Below are 17746 nucleotides of genomic sequence, written 5' to 3'. Positions count from 1 at the left end.
GCCTGCTCTGAAAAAATGAAAAGAAAACTTTTCATTTTTCATTTTGAAATGCATCTCGTTTTCCTTTAAGGAAAACAGGCTGCATTTCAAAACAAAAAAAAATGCTTTATTTAAAAGCAGTCACAGACATAGTGGTCTGCTGTCTCCAGCAGGCCACCATCCATGTGAGGGCAGCCATTCCTAATGGGGTCGCAAATTGCAACCTACCTCATGAATATTCATGAGGTAAGTCATTTGGGACCCCATGGGAATCGCAAACAGTGTCATTGACACTGTTGTACATCAGGTTTTGCGACTCGCAAAACCTGAGTTGTGTACATGTGGCTCTAAATGACATGCTTGCATCCACTCATGCATGTGAAAAAATGGGAAAGGGTGGCATCTATGCATGTGAATGCCAGACGTTTGGCCTCACGCAGGGATGCAGACTCTGAAGCCTGAAACCCTGATGCTGAAAGCAGCACTGGCCTACAGTTGATACTACCATAGATTACAAAGACAAAAAAGGGCTTTAGAACAGTAAGCCCTGTGTCGTGTGTCACAGTTAAGAAAGTTGATTTACTGCCTGGCTTCTGTCCCCTGCTTCAGAGTGAGGCAGGGAAGGCAGCCTGGGACAAACAGGCCATAGTACTAATGTATTTCTGAATAACTCAATCCATTTAATATTTGTGCAGGAATGTGTAGGAATTTCAATGGGTCGCATCCCCTGAGCCCTACTGGAGAAACCACCCCTACTGGTGGCAAAGGACATACCTTTCACCATATGTGGCACTTTTATATGTATAACACAAACATACAACCATTTTTTTAAATGTAAGAAATTAAAAGTGCAAAAAAATGTTCTACAAAAATGTTCATAACATGGAACATTTTCCTGCACCTTAAATTTATTCCACTTAAAATAATGGTTGCATTTTTCATTTATAAATATGCCACATTATCATGCCTGCTGTATATAAACGAGGCACTTTGAAATGGAAGAAAATTAAATTGAAGAGTTGGTTTTATGTTAGGATTTTACAAAACTAACAATTTAAGTTTTTTCCCATTTTCAAGTGTCACATTTACAAAAACCAGGCATCTCGCTCCCAGTGGCCTATAGTCACGGTGCCATATTTGTTTAAATGGAAGGAATTTAACAGTGAAGAAATATGTTTCATAAACAATTAAGACACAAAGGCCTGTCTTTTGTATATGCGACACTTTAAAATGGGAGAAAATTGTGAATATGATAAAAGTTACGAAGAAGAAGAATGATGAGTATGTGATAAAAAACTATCGCCAAAATACACCTTTGATTAGTAAGGGGAGGTCATAAAAGAAAGATGATGACAACAGTAAGAAATGTTACAGATATGGAAGTGTGGAACATTTAGCATATTACAAGGAATGTCCAGCACAAAGTCAAATGTGTTCCAAATGAACGAGTTACTTACCTTCGGTAACGACTTTTCTGGTGGATACATTAGCTACCTGTGGATTCCTCACCTGATGAATACTCCCATGGCGCCAGCATTCGACGGAAATCTTCTTACTAGTCTCTGCACGTCGACGAGGACGTCACTCTAGCCCACGCGACGCCGTCTGACGTCATACAGGCAATAAGAGGTCCTCGCCGACGTGCCGATGACAGTACCAACATTTTTTACGTGCATGAGAATAATAATAACCCAATGTAATGAAAGAGCAAAGCAACATCTCTTAATATTGTAAATCACACAACATTGCAATAAAATAGCTGTAGATTTAATATAACCTTCTTTTTTCTTTTTTTTTTTTAAACAAATAAATATATTTATACATACGAATCATGTATATACACAATATATATAGATTTATATATAAATATACACATATATACAAATATCATGTATGCAAAATGTATTGCAACTTTGAAGACCAAAAGGAGCACACTCAAGGATTGCTTGGAGAGACCAAAAAGGCAACGGGGAGGCGGGTGGGACCGTGAGGAATCCACAGGTAGCTAATGTATCCACCAGAAAAGTCGTTACCGAAGGTAAGTAACTCGTTCTTCTGATGGATACAACTACCTGTGGATTCCTCACCTGATGAATAGAGTCCCAAAGCAGTACCACGCCCGGCGGTGGGTGCCTAAATGGTCAAACCAAGAAATCCTGCAGCACTGACCGTGCAAAATGACCGTCCCTTCTGACCTCAGAGTCCAAACAGTAATGTTTCACAAAAGTGTGAAGGGACGACCAAGTTGCGGCCTTGCAGATGTCGACCACAGGAACACCCCTGGCCAAGGCCGAAGAGGCCGACTTAGCTCTGGTGGAGTGAGCTCTAATGCCCTCAGGCGGATCCTTCTTTGCCAAAGAGTAACAGATTTTAATGCAAAGAACAACCCACCTGGAGAGTGTTCTCTTGTGGACTGCCTTTCCTCTCCTCTTGCCCACGTATCCGACAAACAGCTGATCCTCCAGCCTGATATCTTTCATTCTGTCGATATAGAAGCTCAACGCCCTTTTTGGGTCCAGGCGATGTAGTCTTTCTTCCTCCTTTGAAGGATGAGGCGGAGGATAAAACGTGGACAAAGTGATTGTCTGAGCCAAATGGAAGGGTGAAACAACCTTCGGAAGGAAAGCAGCCTTGGTCCTCAACACCACCTTATCTCCATAAAACGTTATATAAGGGGGTTTAACCGATAAGACCTGCAACTCACTCACTCTCCTTGCAGATGTTATAGCTACCAGGAATACTGTTTTAATAACCAAATACCTTAAGGGGCAAGAATGCATAGGCTCAAAAGGGGACCCCATAAGGAAAGTCAGGACCAAGGACAAATCCCATTGAGGCATAACGAATGGTTTTGGAGGATATTGATTCAGAAGACCTTTCAAGAATCTGAGAACAATAGGGGATTTAAATAACGATGGTTGGTCTGGAAGACAAATGAAGGCTGACAAGGCCGACAAATAACCCTTAATGGTAGCCACTGCACAACCTTTCTGCGCTAGAGACAGTGCAAAAGACAAAACATGTGACAGATGAGCATGTAAGGGATCAATCTGTCTCTCTCCGCACCACATAACAAATTTAGACCACCTATTAGCGTAGATAGATTTAGTGGAGTGTCGCCTGGCCGCTAAGATAACATCCACTACATCAGGCGGGAGAGAGAAGGAACTCAGGTTGCCCCGTTCAATCTCCAAGCATGTAGGTGCAGACTCTGGAGGTTGGGGTGTAAAACCTGCCCTTGTGACTGCGAGAGGAGGTCTGCCCTGAGAGGGAGACGGAGCGGAGGGCACAGTGAGAGTTGGAGAAGGTCGGAGTACCATACCCTCCTTGGCCAATCCGGAGCTATTAAGATGACTTGGGCCCGGTCTTGGCGAATTTTCCTCAACACTCGAGGAATCAAGGGTATGGGGGGAAACGCGTAAAGCAACTGGTCGCACCAGGTTATCTGAAACGCGTCCCCCAACGCTCCCTGCATCGGATACTGGAGGCTGCAGAATAACGGGCAATGCGCGTTCTCCCGAGTGGCAAACAGATCTATCCGAGGAAACCCCCACATCTGGAAGATTAAACAGACTTGATCTGGATGGAGACGCCACTCGTGGTCTGCCGAGAATTGGCGACTGAGACTGTCCGCACGTACATTCAAGACCCCGGCCAGATGATTTGCCACCAAGCAAATCTGATGGTCCTTTGCCCAGGACCATAGCCGAAGAGCTTCTCTGCAGAGAAGGTACGACCCCACTCCTCCCTGTTTGTTTATGTACCACATCGTGGTAGTATTGTCCGTCAGGACCTGTACCGACTGACCACGAAGGGATGGGAGGAAGGCCTTGAGAGCCAGACGTACAGCCCGTAACTCCAACAGATTGATATGAAACACCTGTTCCTCTGGAGACCAAAGCCCTTTGATCTCCAGATCCCCCAGATGAGCTCCCCATCCTAGGGTGGAAGCATCCGTTATGACCGTGGCCACTGGTGGCGACTGCGCGAACGGCTTTCCCTGTGAAAGATTGTTGCCCGCAATCCACCACTTCAATTCCACAGCAGCATCTCTGGAGATCTTGACAGTACCTTCTAAATCTCCCTTGTGTTGAGACCACTGCCTTCGGAGGCACCACTGAAGAGCCCTCATGTGCCAGCGAGCATGCGTGACCAACAGAATGCAGGAGGCGAACAGACCGAGCAGACGAAGGACCTTGAGGACTGGAACTACCGCTCCATTTCGAAACATTGGAACCAATTCCTGAATATCTTGAATCCGCTGAGGCGGAGGAAAGGCTCGACTCAATGTTGTATCCAGTACTGCCCCTATGAACAGGAGGCGCTGAGAGGGCTCCAGGTGAGATTTGGGCACGTTCACCGAAAAGCCCAGGTCGAACAACAACTGGGTTGTTGACTGCAGATGATGCGACACAAGCTCCGGGGACTTGGCTTTGATCAACCAGTCGTCCAAGTAAGGGAATACTGCTATCCCCTTCCTTCTGAGCTCCGCCGCAACCACTGACATCACCTTTGTGAAGACTCGAGGTGCTGAAGTAAGACCAAACGGGAGGACCGCAAACTGATAGTGCTGCGACCCTACCACAAACCGGAGATACTTCCTGTGCGACTTGAGTATCGTGATATGAAAATAAGCATCCTGCAAGTCGACAGACACCATCCAATCTTCCTTGTTCAACGCCAAAAGCACCTGTGCTAGGGTCAGCATCTTGAACTTTTCCTGTTTGAGGAACCAATTCAAGATCCTCAGATCCAGGATTGGTCTCAACTGACCATCCTTTTTGGGAATCAGGAAGTATCTTGAGTAACAACCTCGACCCTTTTCCTGCTCTGGGACCAACTCTACCGCGCCCTTTGAAAGGAGGACTTGAACCTCCTGTTCTAGCAACAGGAGGTGTTCTTCTGAACAATAAGATGGGCGGGGCGGGATGAGGGGCGGGAACTCCCGAAAGGGAAGGGCGTAGCCTTTCCCCACAATGCCGAGAACCCAAGTGTCCGTGGTGATAGACTTCCACTTGTGGAGAAAATGCTGCAATCTTCCCCCTACAGGAGAGGAGTGAGTGGGAAACGGTGGAAGCCTAAGGCTGCTTCCCCTGCTGCACCCCTCCAGAGGACGAGGAAGAGGCAGAGTGCTGTTGAGAGGCTCCTCTGGTACGGGCCCCACCCCTCCCCCTCCCTCTAAATGACCCATAGGGGAGGGAAGAGGCGGGTTGCTGGAACCTCCCCCGAAAGGAAGAGGAAGAAGAGCCACGCCCAAATCCCCGAAACCTCCTGAAAAATCTAGAAGAGGCAGAGGAAGAAGGAGCTTGCAGTCCTAACGATTTGGCTGTGGCTCTGCTCTCCTTAAATCGTTCCAAGGCCGAATCTGCCTTGGCTCCAAACAGTCTGTCCCCATCAAACGGGAGGTCCAGCAGGGTCGACTGCACATCCGCCGAAAACCCTGAGTTTCGGAGCCAGGCCTGTCTTCTTGCCACCACAGCCGTGCCCATCGCCCTGGCCACCGAGTCGGTCGTGTCCAGCCCAGACTGGATAATCTGGGTCGCGGCAGCCTGGGCGTCCGAGACCACATCCAAGAGACCCTGGGGGAGCTCCGTAAATGAAGACGAAATATCATCCATCAGAGCATGGATGTACCTCCCCAGAATGCATGTTGCGTTGGTGGCCTTCAACGCCAAACTGCATGACGAAAATATTTTCTTGGACTGCGCATCCAGTTTCTTGGAGTCTCTGTCTCCAGGCACCGTCGGGAAGGAACCAGGCGCTGACTTTGAGGAACAGGAGGCTTGCACCACCAAGCTCTCCGGCGTAGGGTGTCTAGAGAGAAAGCCAGGGTCAGATGGTGCAGCTCGATACCTCCTGGCCACAGCCCTATGAACGGCCGAGGAAGACACCGGCTTCTTCCACACCTCCAACACCGGATCCAGCAAAGCCTCATTAAATGGCAAGAGAGGCTCAGCTGCAGCAGAGGCCGGATGCAATACCTCTGTCAGCAAATTCTGCTTCGCCTCTGCCACCGGCAAAGGCAGGTCCAAAAAGCTCGCTGCCTTCCTCACCACAGCATGAAAGGAAGCAGCCTCCTCCGTATATTCCCCTGGAGATGAAAGGTCCCACTCAGGGGAAGTGTCCAGCCCACTGGCTGTATCCAGACCATGTAGTCCGTCTCCAGAGTCCTCAATCTCTCCCTCCTCTAAGACTCGCTGGTACTCCTGCTCTTCTAAAAGACGGAGAGCACGCCTCCTCGAATGAAGTCTCTCCTCGATACGCGGAGTCGACATGGCCTCCGCCGACGTCGAAGAACGGCGCCGATCTTCAGAAGCATCTGACGCCGCGTCCGGCGCCACAGGCAGCTTCGGCGCCGAGGTAGGAGCCGGAGGACGAGGTCTTGGAGCCGATGGACCAACCGGAGTCACAGGGCAAAATCCTGACTTCGACGGAAGGGCAACCTCCGGGGCCGAAACATCCGAAGCCACCGGAGCGGCCACCGACGCCGGCACCGGCGCCGAGCCCACATTCCCAAAAGGGAGAAAGGGCATAAAGGGTGCCGGCCGAAGAGGCGCAGGATCACCCAACGAAAAGGCCAAGGGCCCCGAAGGACCAGCCGGAGCAGCTCCTGGAGCCATCTGCTGAAAGATGGTATACATCGCATTAAGAAACGCGGTACTATCGGCTCCAGGAGTGGGAAAAGCCGGATACTGGGGTGCCTGGATCGAGGGCGACCCCGACGCCGGCCTCGACGTCTGCGACGCCGGAGAAAACACAAGAGGCTGCACCACCTCAATCACTGACGCCTGACCAGGCGAAGTCGGTGACGCCGGAGAGGGCAACGGCGTCGATGGATGCGGCGTGACCGTGGGGCTGACCTCCCAAGTCCTCCGACGCCGAGCCGAAGGTGACCTCGAACGAGACTCCTTGCTGGAATGACGTCGTGAGTCTCTACGGCGCCGGGAGTCTCGATGACGCCGGTGAGACCTTGGCGAAGAAGACTTCTTATGATGTTTCTCCTTCTTCTTTGACTTTGCCATGAATAACTTGGCCTCACGCTCTTTGAGGGCCTTCGGATTCATGTGTTGACATGAATCGCAAGTCGAGACGTCGTGGTCGGAGCTCAAACACCATAGACAGTCGGAGTGAGGATCTATAACTGACATCTTGCCCCCACACTCTCGACAGGGCTTGAAACCCGACTTCCTCTGAGACATTATTACCGCAGAGAAGACTACGCAGCAGACAATACACTGTAACCACGAAGGTAACAGTAGCTCCCTCGAAGATAACCGTTTCGAATGCACGGAAAAAAGGGAACTGTCATCGGCACGTCGGCGAGGACCTCTTATTGCCTGTATGACGTCAGACGGCGTCGCGTGGGCTAGAGTGACGTCCTCGTCGACGTGCAGAGACTAGTAAGAAGATTTCCGTCGAATGCTGGCGCCATGGGAGTATTCATCAGGTGAGGAATCCACAGGTAGTTGTATCCATCAGAAGTGCCTTACTTGGACATTACGCTGGAGTAAGTAAAAGAAGAAAGGATGGTAAAATATTTTTTTTTCAAGAAGAACACAACTCAGAATCGGATTAGCATGGGGATGATTCAGATTCCAATAGTGTGTTCTGCACTGAGTATGATAGACTCGGTGTTGAGCATTTATTTAGGAAAAAACCTATGTGTGAAATATCAATGGATGGAATATCAGTTAAACTGATGGCAGATTCAGGTTCACCATTTACAATTATTAACAAAGGTGTATGGGAAGAATTATTTGGTAGCTGTTATGCATTAGAAAATCCAGATGTCAAAGCTAGAACATATACAGACCAGAACATTGACCTTTTTGGTTTCAAAATATCTGAGTTTACAATTAAGGGAGGGAAAGCATTATGCAAGTTATATGTTTCTGAAAAAGGGCCATCAGTACTAGGGTGGCATGACCGAGGGGAATTAGGAATAATTTTGAATCCAAATAGTGTAGAACCAGTATTACATGTGGAAGAAGATATTGGTGAAGCTGTACTTAAGGAATTTCCTAGTGTGTTCTCAAGTGATGTGGGGCTGTTAAAAGGGTTCAGTCACAAAACTGAATTAAAATCCTCTGCCACACCATGCATACATAAATTAAGACATGTACCTTTCTCCATTAGAGATGAGGTTGTAAGTGAATTTAAAAAAATGGGGAGAAATGGTGGAGAAAGGTATTATACAGCAAGTTGAATCTGCTGAATGGGTTTCGTCTTTGGTGGTGGTTAGAAGATCTAACGGAAGGGTTAGATTATGTAGTGATATCAGAGAAGTAAATAAAAATATATTGCTCGATCAACACCCGTTACCAAGAATCAACAAAATGTTAGCAAACACTAACGGTGCCAAATGTTTTTCAACATTAGATTTGTAATCCGCTTACCACCTGGTGAAATTACACCTACAATGTAGAAAATACACACCATTCATTACACCTGTGGTTTGTTTCAATTTTTAAGAGTGGCATTTGGATTTGCATCAGCCGCGGCCACGTTCCAACACCTGATGAGTGAATTAATTTAAGGTATAGATAAAGATATGTACTTTCAGGAATGCATTGTGGTCATAGGGGAATCCAAACAGGAACACAATGACAAGTTGAGACAAGTGCTGAAATTGTTAGAGCAAAAGGGATTAACAGTGGAATTTGATAAGTGCAATTTTGCTAAAGAAGTGGTGACATACTTGAGGCATAGTATCAGTAGGAAAGGAATCAAACCTAAGCAGAAATTAGTTGATGCTATGTGTAATGCACCATCTCCAACAAACAAGGACAATGTCAGAGCATTTTTAGGTTTAGTGGAATTTTACTCAAAATGTGTGCGTAATTTTGTTGAAAAGACTCCTGCCATGAGGAATGTACTCAAAAATAGAGTCAAGTTTGTGTGGTCAGAAGAATGTCAAAGAATTTATAAATGTTAAGAACGACATTTATAAAGTGGCATATTTAAAAGGTTTTGATCCAGACACAAAATATGTATCACCACCGATGGCAGTAAAAAGAGTCTGTGGCCGGTGCTCTCTCAGAAAGATGAACAGGGAAATTAATGGTATGTGGCATCTGCGTCACGTGCTCTTTCAGTGGCAGAAGAAAGATATGCAGACATTGAAATAAAAACATTAACGTGTGTGGGGTCTAAATATTTTCATACAGTATGTGTGAGGATACAAGAATTTAATAAAAACTGACCACAAATCGCTGACAAAAGTATTAACTACAACAGGGTTACAGAGAGCATCTCAATGTTTGGCACGCATATCCGTTAAGTTATTGGATTTCAATTGCGAAATTCAATATATACCTGGTGTTAATAACAGAATAGCTGATTTTTTATTTGCAAGCCACTATCAACTGATAGTACCAGTGATCATTTCATTGAAGGTGTGTGGCAGGTGTTTTGATGAAGGAATGGAAGGAATTGACATGGAGGAATGAAGAAAACAAATGAACAAGAACGAGGACATGCAATGTATACTGAAGTATGTAAGTGAAGAATGGCCAGAAAAATTAAAAAACTGACAAAGATGTGCTAGTATTTTGGGAAGTATGAAATAAATTGAATGAAGGAAACGGTGTTTTGCTCAGGAGTGGGAAATTTGTACCTCCAAGTGGAATGTGGAAGATAATATTGGAAATATGTCACAAGAGACACTTGGGCAAAACTATTGGTGGCCAGGTTCAGATATTGACATTGAAAGAGTCCTGAGGGAATGCATGAAATGCAATAGTTCAGATAAAGTGTTAAAAACATATCGTCCTCCAATTGCCTGTCCCAGTATGCCTTGGGAAAAGATAGGAATTGATGCAATGGGCCCAACAGAGAATTATAGCAGTAGAAGAACATTTTTCCAAATGGCCCAAAATAGAAATCGTTAAAAAGGCTGATACAGAACATATAATAACATTCTTGAATAAGGTATTTTTGAAGGAAGGTTTCCCTAAGCAAGTGATTTCTGACAATAAGCCAAAATTTGTATCAGACAGGTTTAAAGTTTTTTTTAAGAGGAAAGGAATAGCACACAAGACTACATCTGTTCATCATCCCTCTGGGAACGGCCTGTTGGAACGATTTAATAATTTAATTAAAGGGTCATTACAAGTTGCAGTTAGTAACAACCTGAAATGGAAAACTGATGTTTTTAAAATGTTGTGACCTTACAGGATTACTCCTTGTACTTGTCCTCTCATGAGAACAAAATAACTAAGCAAAGACGTAGGGTGCATGCTAACTGCTAAACTAGTTGAATGGTCACCTGAAAATGTAAGAAAAAAGTTATGTTTGGCCAAACAAACGTATAAAGAGTATCACAACAAGGAATTAAATTGGTATAGGTTGCTATAGGTGAGTGGGTAAAAGTGAAGAAAGATAAGAAACTCCCTAAAGAGGAAAGCAGATTTTCATCACCTCGTAGAGTCAAAAAACTGTTCTGTAATTTGGCTTTACTTAGTGATGGGAAAGTGTGGCATCTAAGTAAGCTAGCAAACTGCAGATATTCAGGTGAGGAAAAGGATATTAACCAAGAAGGTGGAGCCATTGAATGAAAGTAGATTGGATGGATGACTTCATGAAAGGACAGGATGTGAAGGAGATGAATAATGGTTAGGATAGATGAAGAGCTGACCATCAGGAGGTCGTGAATAATAACAGTCAACTACAAGATAATACTGAAACAGGGATTCAAAATGGAAGGTGTAAAAGAATAATTCACAAGCCAAAAAAATAGGAAGATTATGCTTGAATACAAAACATGTATATTTATTTATTTAACCTGGATTAATGTGTCAATATTCTGCAATGTAAGGGGTTCACAATCTCATTATTTCTATTTATATAAAAGGGTTAGGTGTGTGATAATGGAGTTATAAAGAAAAGTAGGTAAGCAAAACTGTTGTAACAGAATAGTATAGTAAGTAATAGAATACTGAGTAAGCTGATGAAACACCAGAATGTGGTAAGGTAACATCTGGAATGTTATGTTATGATTTGCTGGAGTTGGTTGAAGGACACAGAAGGGAGGATGGAATTGGACGGGACCATCCTGCGTAACCTGTACTTGCTGGGGTTGAATAAAGATACATCTGGATCTTGAAGTGTGTGGCTATATCATTATGAAAATCGGCACTGGGCGTCGTCAATTGTTTCACTTCCAGTGGGATTATGTGGTGTCAAAAAGGTCATTAATTTTCATGTTAGAACAACAGATAATTATTTAATCCTTGAGAACATTGTTAACGCTGGCTCCAGAATCAAAATGCACAGCCAGCACTCCGAGCAAGGCTATATAAGAATAAAAAGATTTATTGACATGTTGATGGCAAGTGTAGAAATTAAATCTCTCCATAATTATAAGAGGTCCTAGAGTAAAGTGTTCGTAAGCCTATCCAGAGCCCTGGTGAAACAAGAATAATCCCCTGCATCAACCCCTGATGGAGTTTGAACAGCAGGCAAGTGTTCACATAGTTCTTCAGCCTCCATACCCAAAAGATCTGAAAGAACATTCTTCTTGCAAGTCAAATCAATCTCCCAAAATAGCCAACATATAATTATTGAACAACCTTAACCACTTGCCCCATTTCATTGTGAGATGACTAGGCGCGTTCAAAAATGAAGATTTTACAAGGTGGGAGAGTAACAAGAACATTACCAAGGCAAAAACCTTCACTTTTAAGTAAATTTGAAGCTGGAATGCTATGTTTATTTAACACTGAGAAGCAATTATTGTCCAGTAGGCTTATGGTATACAGTTTTGAACTCCCCAACCGATAGTTAGGTATAAACTTGCAAGTATGTGAAACAAAGATATAATATCAGAGAAACTGCTGCGTAGTCAAGGATTTTTACCTCACAATTGTACATAAACAGGCTTAAAGAGAAGCACTTTCAAAAATGTGTGGGCCATGCTTTGACATTATCTTCTGATACGCAACCTCCCAATAGCAGCACTGCTTTGAATCGGCAAAGAATTGCCAGAAATTCTTTGGTACGCTACTTTCACACAATAGCACTGTCCTACATCAGCATATAATTGCTAGAACTGGGGACTTGGAGGGGAGAGGGAGCGGACTGTCTGGAAGCCTGCCTCCTCCCTCCCATACAGCCTCCCCGGGGGAATTTGGGGAGTGGTGAAGTCCTTGGGCTGCAGGGGGCTCCCTTTGGGCTATGGTTGGGCTATTTTAGAGCATAACATAAAGTAAGCCAGTTTAAGGTGGGCCACGATTTTAGAACTGTGACCCAGCGGCTGGTTGTAGGTTAGTGCGTTAAATTGTTTCTGTGGTATTTGTTTACTGTAGGGGTTAGCATTATTATTATAGTTTTATTAGAACAGTTGGTTGTTATAATCAATTAATACTGTGGGTCAACATCGCTTCTTACCATGTCTGAAAAGAAGATGCAGAAAGTGTTACAGCTGTTGGAGGAAGCAGGCCACAGAGACTTAGCGCCTGCATCGCCACACAGGAGCGCGGGCAGCCTCCTCCTATGGCAGCCAGAGGTGTGGCAGCAGCAGTGGCGGCTTGCCAGCCTGAGCGAGGAGAGAGGCGGAGAGCCTTGTCGGTAAGTCAGTGGGCCACCCCAGGGGAAGGGAAGCGGCCTCACAGAAATTGATGTCGGTGCCTCAGGGGAGGGGGGCCAGCGCTATGAAGATGCAAGGCCTGCCAAAGATTGTTGTATGGCGATGTCAGCTCTACCTGGGCTGAGCGAGGCAGTCAGATGGTAGGCAGAGCGTAAGTTGAAGTGGTGGCCCGCAGCAATGCTGCAGCGAACGTGCGTGCCGTGAGCAGAAAGGGGGAGATCTGGGGTGGGCCCTTCAATATTAACCATGTAGGCAGCCAAGACTCTATGCTACACTTGGGGATAAAGGAAGGAAGACAAGAGATGGGGGCTTAGAATGTGAAAAGGAGTTTGTGCCTGACAGTGAACGGGGAGACAGGGATATAGGACATAGTGAGCGGAGGAGAGGATAAAAGGAGTGGCAGGATGAATACAGGGTCGGATTCACCAGATACATTTATAAGTCCATGGAGAGAGCAAAGAGAGGAGGGGGCTAAACAAGGTAATGGAGACGCTGGGAGTATGATGAGGCAATGTGAGGTAAAGTACTGGGGGTAATCAGGTGTCAGTGTCAGGGTTGGCTAGCACAATAGGTTCTGGTGGTGCTACCGCCTGTGTTGATATAGCACAGCTGGAGTGGAGTGATGAAGAAGGGATGAGCGAAGAGGAGGTACAATTGCAGGTTTTGGAAAAGGGGTTAGTGAGGTCAGGGTCCAGAATAGACAAATGGGAGAAGAGGTGAGGGTGCAGCTGGGTGGTGAAGTTCCACAAGAGTTGAGTAGGCAGGTCTGTGAGAGGGGTAGGAGCCAGGGACAGGTAGTGGACTTGACCAGCACGCCGGAAAATTTCTCGTCTACACAGAGTAAGGTGTTGGGGCACTTGGCAGACTTGGAGGAGCTTCGTTCGGCTTCACATCCCCGAGGGGAAGAGAGGGTGCGGCCCGAGCAGTGGCAAAGGATGTAGCGGCAGGTCACCCGAATGACAGGCGGCTTGGGGCATCCTGTGACATCACCAGACACAGGAATAGGTGTCCTGCATTGAGGGAGCGACAAGGGAGGTTACGAGCAGCCTCTCACAGTAGCTAGTAAGGTATCACACTGGTGCACCTGGAGGTACCAGCACAGGTAAGGGCACGTGCAAGTTCCCCACGGGCAGGCAAATACGTAGGAGGAGATGTAAATGTTTTGGATTACGATGAGGAGAGCATAGAAGAAGGAGAAATTAGAGAGGAGAATGTCCACAATAAGGAGGAGCAGTGGTGGAGTGCAGGAGCGGGGGGCCTTCTCATGTTTTGCCTTATTGCTTTCAGCTTGTGCTTCAAAGGCTGGTTGGGAGGACGAGTTGAGGCAAAGGCAACTGGCAAGATGACTAGCTAAGGAGTGGGCTTTAGCCTTGATGCCAGGTAAGCCCCCTTGCTTGAAGGTGCATGTTAAAAAAGTATCAGCTGGTGTTAAGGTGAAATGGTTGCTTTAAGATGGGGAGGTCCATTTGCAGAAAGGGTTGTATGTACTGGACACAGGAGTGGGCACTGAGGACAAAAGGGGGGGGTAGAGAGGCAGTCGAAAGGAGTAGAGTGAAAAAGACAGGCAGATGCTGCTCAAATAACAAAGTTGAGGCACAAGCGACACAGGATACATTGGAGAGCAAAAAGATTAAGGGGAAAAAGCTGCCTTACATGGGTAGTTCCAAGCCTTTAGGGGCACATTTGTTAGTATCAAAAGAAAAGATTTGGAAAGGGGGGTATGTAGAAATGTTGAAACTGCTGCATAGGGAAGTGAGGGCAAAAGGGGGATACAAAGAGGAGGAACATGAGCTGGCTAAAAGGCCCATGGTGCCAGTTACGATTGAGAATAGAATGTCAGCATTTCTTATATATGCCAGCGTCTACTGCAAGAAGTATCCCCAGCTCGGTTGCGTCGTTTAAATATATGGACGTTAGCCGTAAGGCGTACATCAACCACAGTGGGTACGCTTGGATGCAATACGCATGTAAGGCGGTGCAGAGGGGAGAGAATGATGACGACTTGTGGCAGCATACAATGGGACCAGCGAAGTTCGGCAAGACTGTCTTTACGGCTAGTGGTTTGCCAATAGAATATCGGCCCTTTCAAGGTCGTCCCACTCCGGGAGGAGTGGGGTCAGCAACAAAGTCACAGTCTCACTCGACCAACACTGCCACTACTCACATCAGGGCATGCGGCGACTTTAGTAAAGGAGCATGTACCAGGGAATATTTTAAGTTCAGGCACGATTGCTCCAAGTGTGGGGGGAGACAAGCGTTGGTCAATTGCTTTGGCAATTCCAATGGAGTGCCATCTGGACAGTGGCAGGAACATCAGAGTGGGTACAGCTCCCAATCAGGTCAGGGGAGTGGCTTCAGGGGAGGGCGGAGCACCCGCAATTCTGGGGGGAAGGGTTTCTATGTCAATTGACATTGACAGGCTTCTGTTCTGGTTGGACTTTTACGACAGGAAGGACGATGCTAATTTGCTGCAAGACATGTTTTTTATGGGATTTTAAATTGGGATACCAAGGTCCCAGGATACGTAGGTGGGCGACAAATCTGAAATCCGTGGGTCAGCATAAGCTTGTGGGGCATGACAAGTCGGCCAAAGAAGTTCAGGCGGGAAGAATAGCAGGTCCTTTCTCGGACTGGCTGTTGGATGACCTGATTGTTTCGCTGACTGGGGTCGTTCCGAAAAAAGAGAGAGGGCAATTCCAGCTAATACAGCATTTTCCCTGGCCAGAGTGCTCTTCAGTGAATTACTTCATTCCACTTGACATTGTTTCAGTGTCCTATTCATATGTGGATGCTGCCATGCAAATGGTCGAGCAAGTTGGACAGGGGGCATCTATAGCATAGAGTGATGTGAAGTCAGCCTTCCGCCTATTACCGGTACACCCTACTGACTTCCAGCTCCTCGTGATACAATTCGAAAGAAGCTGGTATGTGGACAAGGCTCTTCCAATGGGCTGTACTATTTCTTGTCCGTTATTTGAGTGCTTCGGCACATTTTTGCAGTGGCTGTTCACTTACATAACTGGTCGCGCTTGCATCACACATTACCTGGACGACTTCTTTATTGTGGGTAGGCCAGGATCTCGGAAATGCCATGAGATGTTAGAGAGCTTTCAAGTGATAATGGTAGATGTGTGGGTGCCTTGGCGCCAGAAAAAACTGTGGGCCTCGCTCAGCGGTTGTCATTTTTAGGTATTGATAGTGATTCAGCAGGAATGTCAGCACAGCCGCCAGAGGGCAAAAAGGCAGCAATGCGCTTATTACTTGATGATATGTTGAAGAAGCAGAAGGTGGTACAGATATTGCTCTGCCACCTTAACTTTGCTTGTAGAGTGGTCCGGGCAGGAAGAGTTTTCTGCAGAAGATTAGAGTTCGCTTTGCAGGGCAAATACTTACCTCACCATCATGTTCGCTTGTCGGCGGGGGTGAAGGAAGACTTTAGGATGTGGCACTTCTTTTTGGCATCCTGTAACGCATTCCGTTGTGCAAGCGGCAGGACCTGCAGTGGGAGGCCTGAATTTTCTCTGACGCAGCCAGAGGCTGCGGCTTTGGCATCTATTGGCAAGGGACGTGGGGTGCTAAAAATGGCCCACAGAGTGGGCACATGGTGGCTGCAGCATAACGTGTTTGGAACTTTTTCCTGTGGTGGTGCATTGATTCTATGAGGGGGGGCAAGTTTGGCGCACAAACAAGTCATCTTTCGGGTTGACAATTTGACTGTGAGGTTGGCAATAGACAATCCGTGAGGGATCCTCAAGTTGTGAAGTTATTGAGGGTTTTTGTTTTGGGTTGTCTCAGGCATGACATTGCATTTCGTGCTTTACATGTGTCAGGTGTGGACAATGATATTGCGATGCTTTGTCTTGTTCACAATGGAGATTCCATGGGCTGGTCACGGATGCGGATCGAATAGAGCTGTAGAAGATAGGAGACAGCAGATGTTACAACTGGTTTTGAATTCAATAGCAGTGTCCACCAGGTTGGCATATGCCCAGGCATGGGTGTAATTCCTTGATTGCGGGGCATGTCACAGGCGGCAGGCATGGGATAGGTGGAAGATGCTGTTCAATACATACTGATGCCGATTGGAAAAGGAGAATCGAGGGTCACCATTTCAGGGAAACTAGCAGGCTCCTTTATGGGGAAACTGCTGTGGGGATAACCCCCCTCGGGCGGGGATCTGGGTAAGAGAAGACTCGAGGGTTGGACTTGAGAGTCAGTCATCAGAGCAGAAAATGCAACTGATTTTGCTGTTCTTTTTGGGCCAACTCATTGGGGTCCTTTCGGAGGTATGCATAAATGCAGCCGAGACAATATTGTTTACCACACTGGTGTCCTGAATATTTTTCGGGGCATTTAGGGTTTCTGAATTGTTAGGGAATAAGGCTGCAATTGGTTTGCCCTGGCCGGCATGTTCAGTTTACTAGACAAGGTGTTCAGTTCTGTAGGCAGGGCATACAGTTGTGTGTATGCAGATCAAAAACAGATCTGTGTGGCAAGGGAGTTAACAGTATGTTTGTGACCTTATTCAGACACTAAAATATGCCCAGCCAAGTTGGGGCGGCGGCTTCAAGCTGCCCAGGGTCATGTAAATTTGTGGGGTTTTGTGCATAGCCAGAGGAGCAGTGACGGCATACCAATTTTTGGTGGTGCTGCGTAAAGCTCAGAAACATATCGGGAAAGATAGGTCACAATTTGGTACACACTCTTTTTGTATAGGTATGGCTACGAAAGCAGGCTGGCGGGGATGGAAAAGGGACAGAATCATACAGACGGATAGATGGGCATCAGAATCTTTTCGCAGATATGTCCGGACAACGATGAATGAGTGCTGAACCAGTCAACCCACCAAGAGAATGTTTTCTGTTTGTTTTACAGGTTCGGTGGCAGGCCTGGGTATGGTGGCCTTGGAAATTTGGACTGTGGGGCATTCTTTTATTAAGAGGGCGGAGAGGCAGGTGCAGGAGACACATTTTGGACTGCAACTAGGTTTGGACAGCCAGTTTTACCACCCACGCTGGCATGAAAAAGGTGGTATGTTATGGAAAGATTTGATATCTTGCCTGAACAGGTTATTGAGGAGGGGAACATGCCCTGATGTGTTACTACTGCATTTCGGAGAAAATGACTTAGTGATGTCAAAAGGCCTGGCAATGATAAAACAGATGAAACAGGACTTAAAAG

This window comes from Pleurodeles waltl, chromosome 2_2, assembly GCF_031143425.1.
Source record: "Pleurodeles waltl isolate 20211129_DDA chromosome 2_2, aPleWal1.hap1.20221129, whole genome shotgun sequence".
Classification (NCBI taxonomy): domain Eukaryota; kingdom Metazoa; phylum Chordata; class Amphibia; order Caudata; family Salamandridae; genus Pleurodeles; species Pleurodeles waltl.
This window is presented reverse-complemented; position numbering follows the sequence as displayed.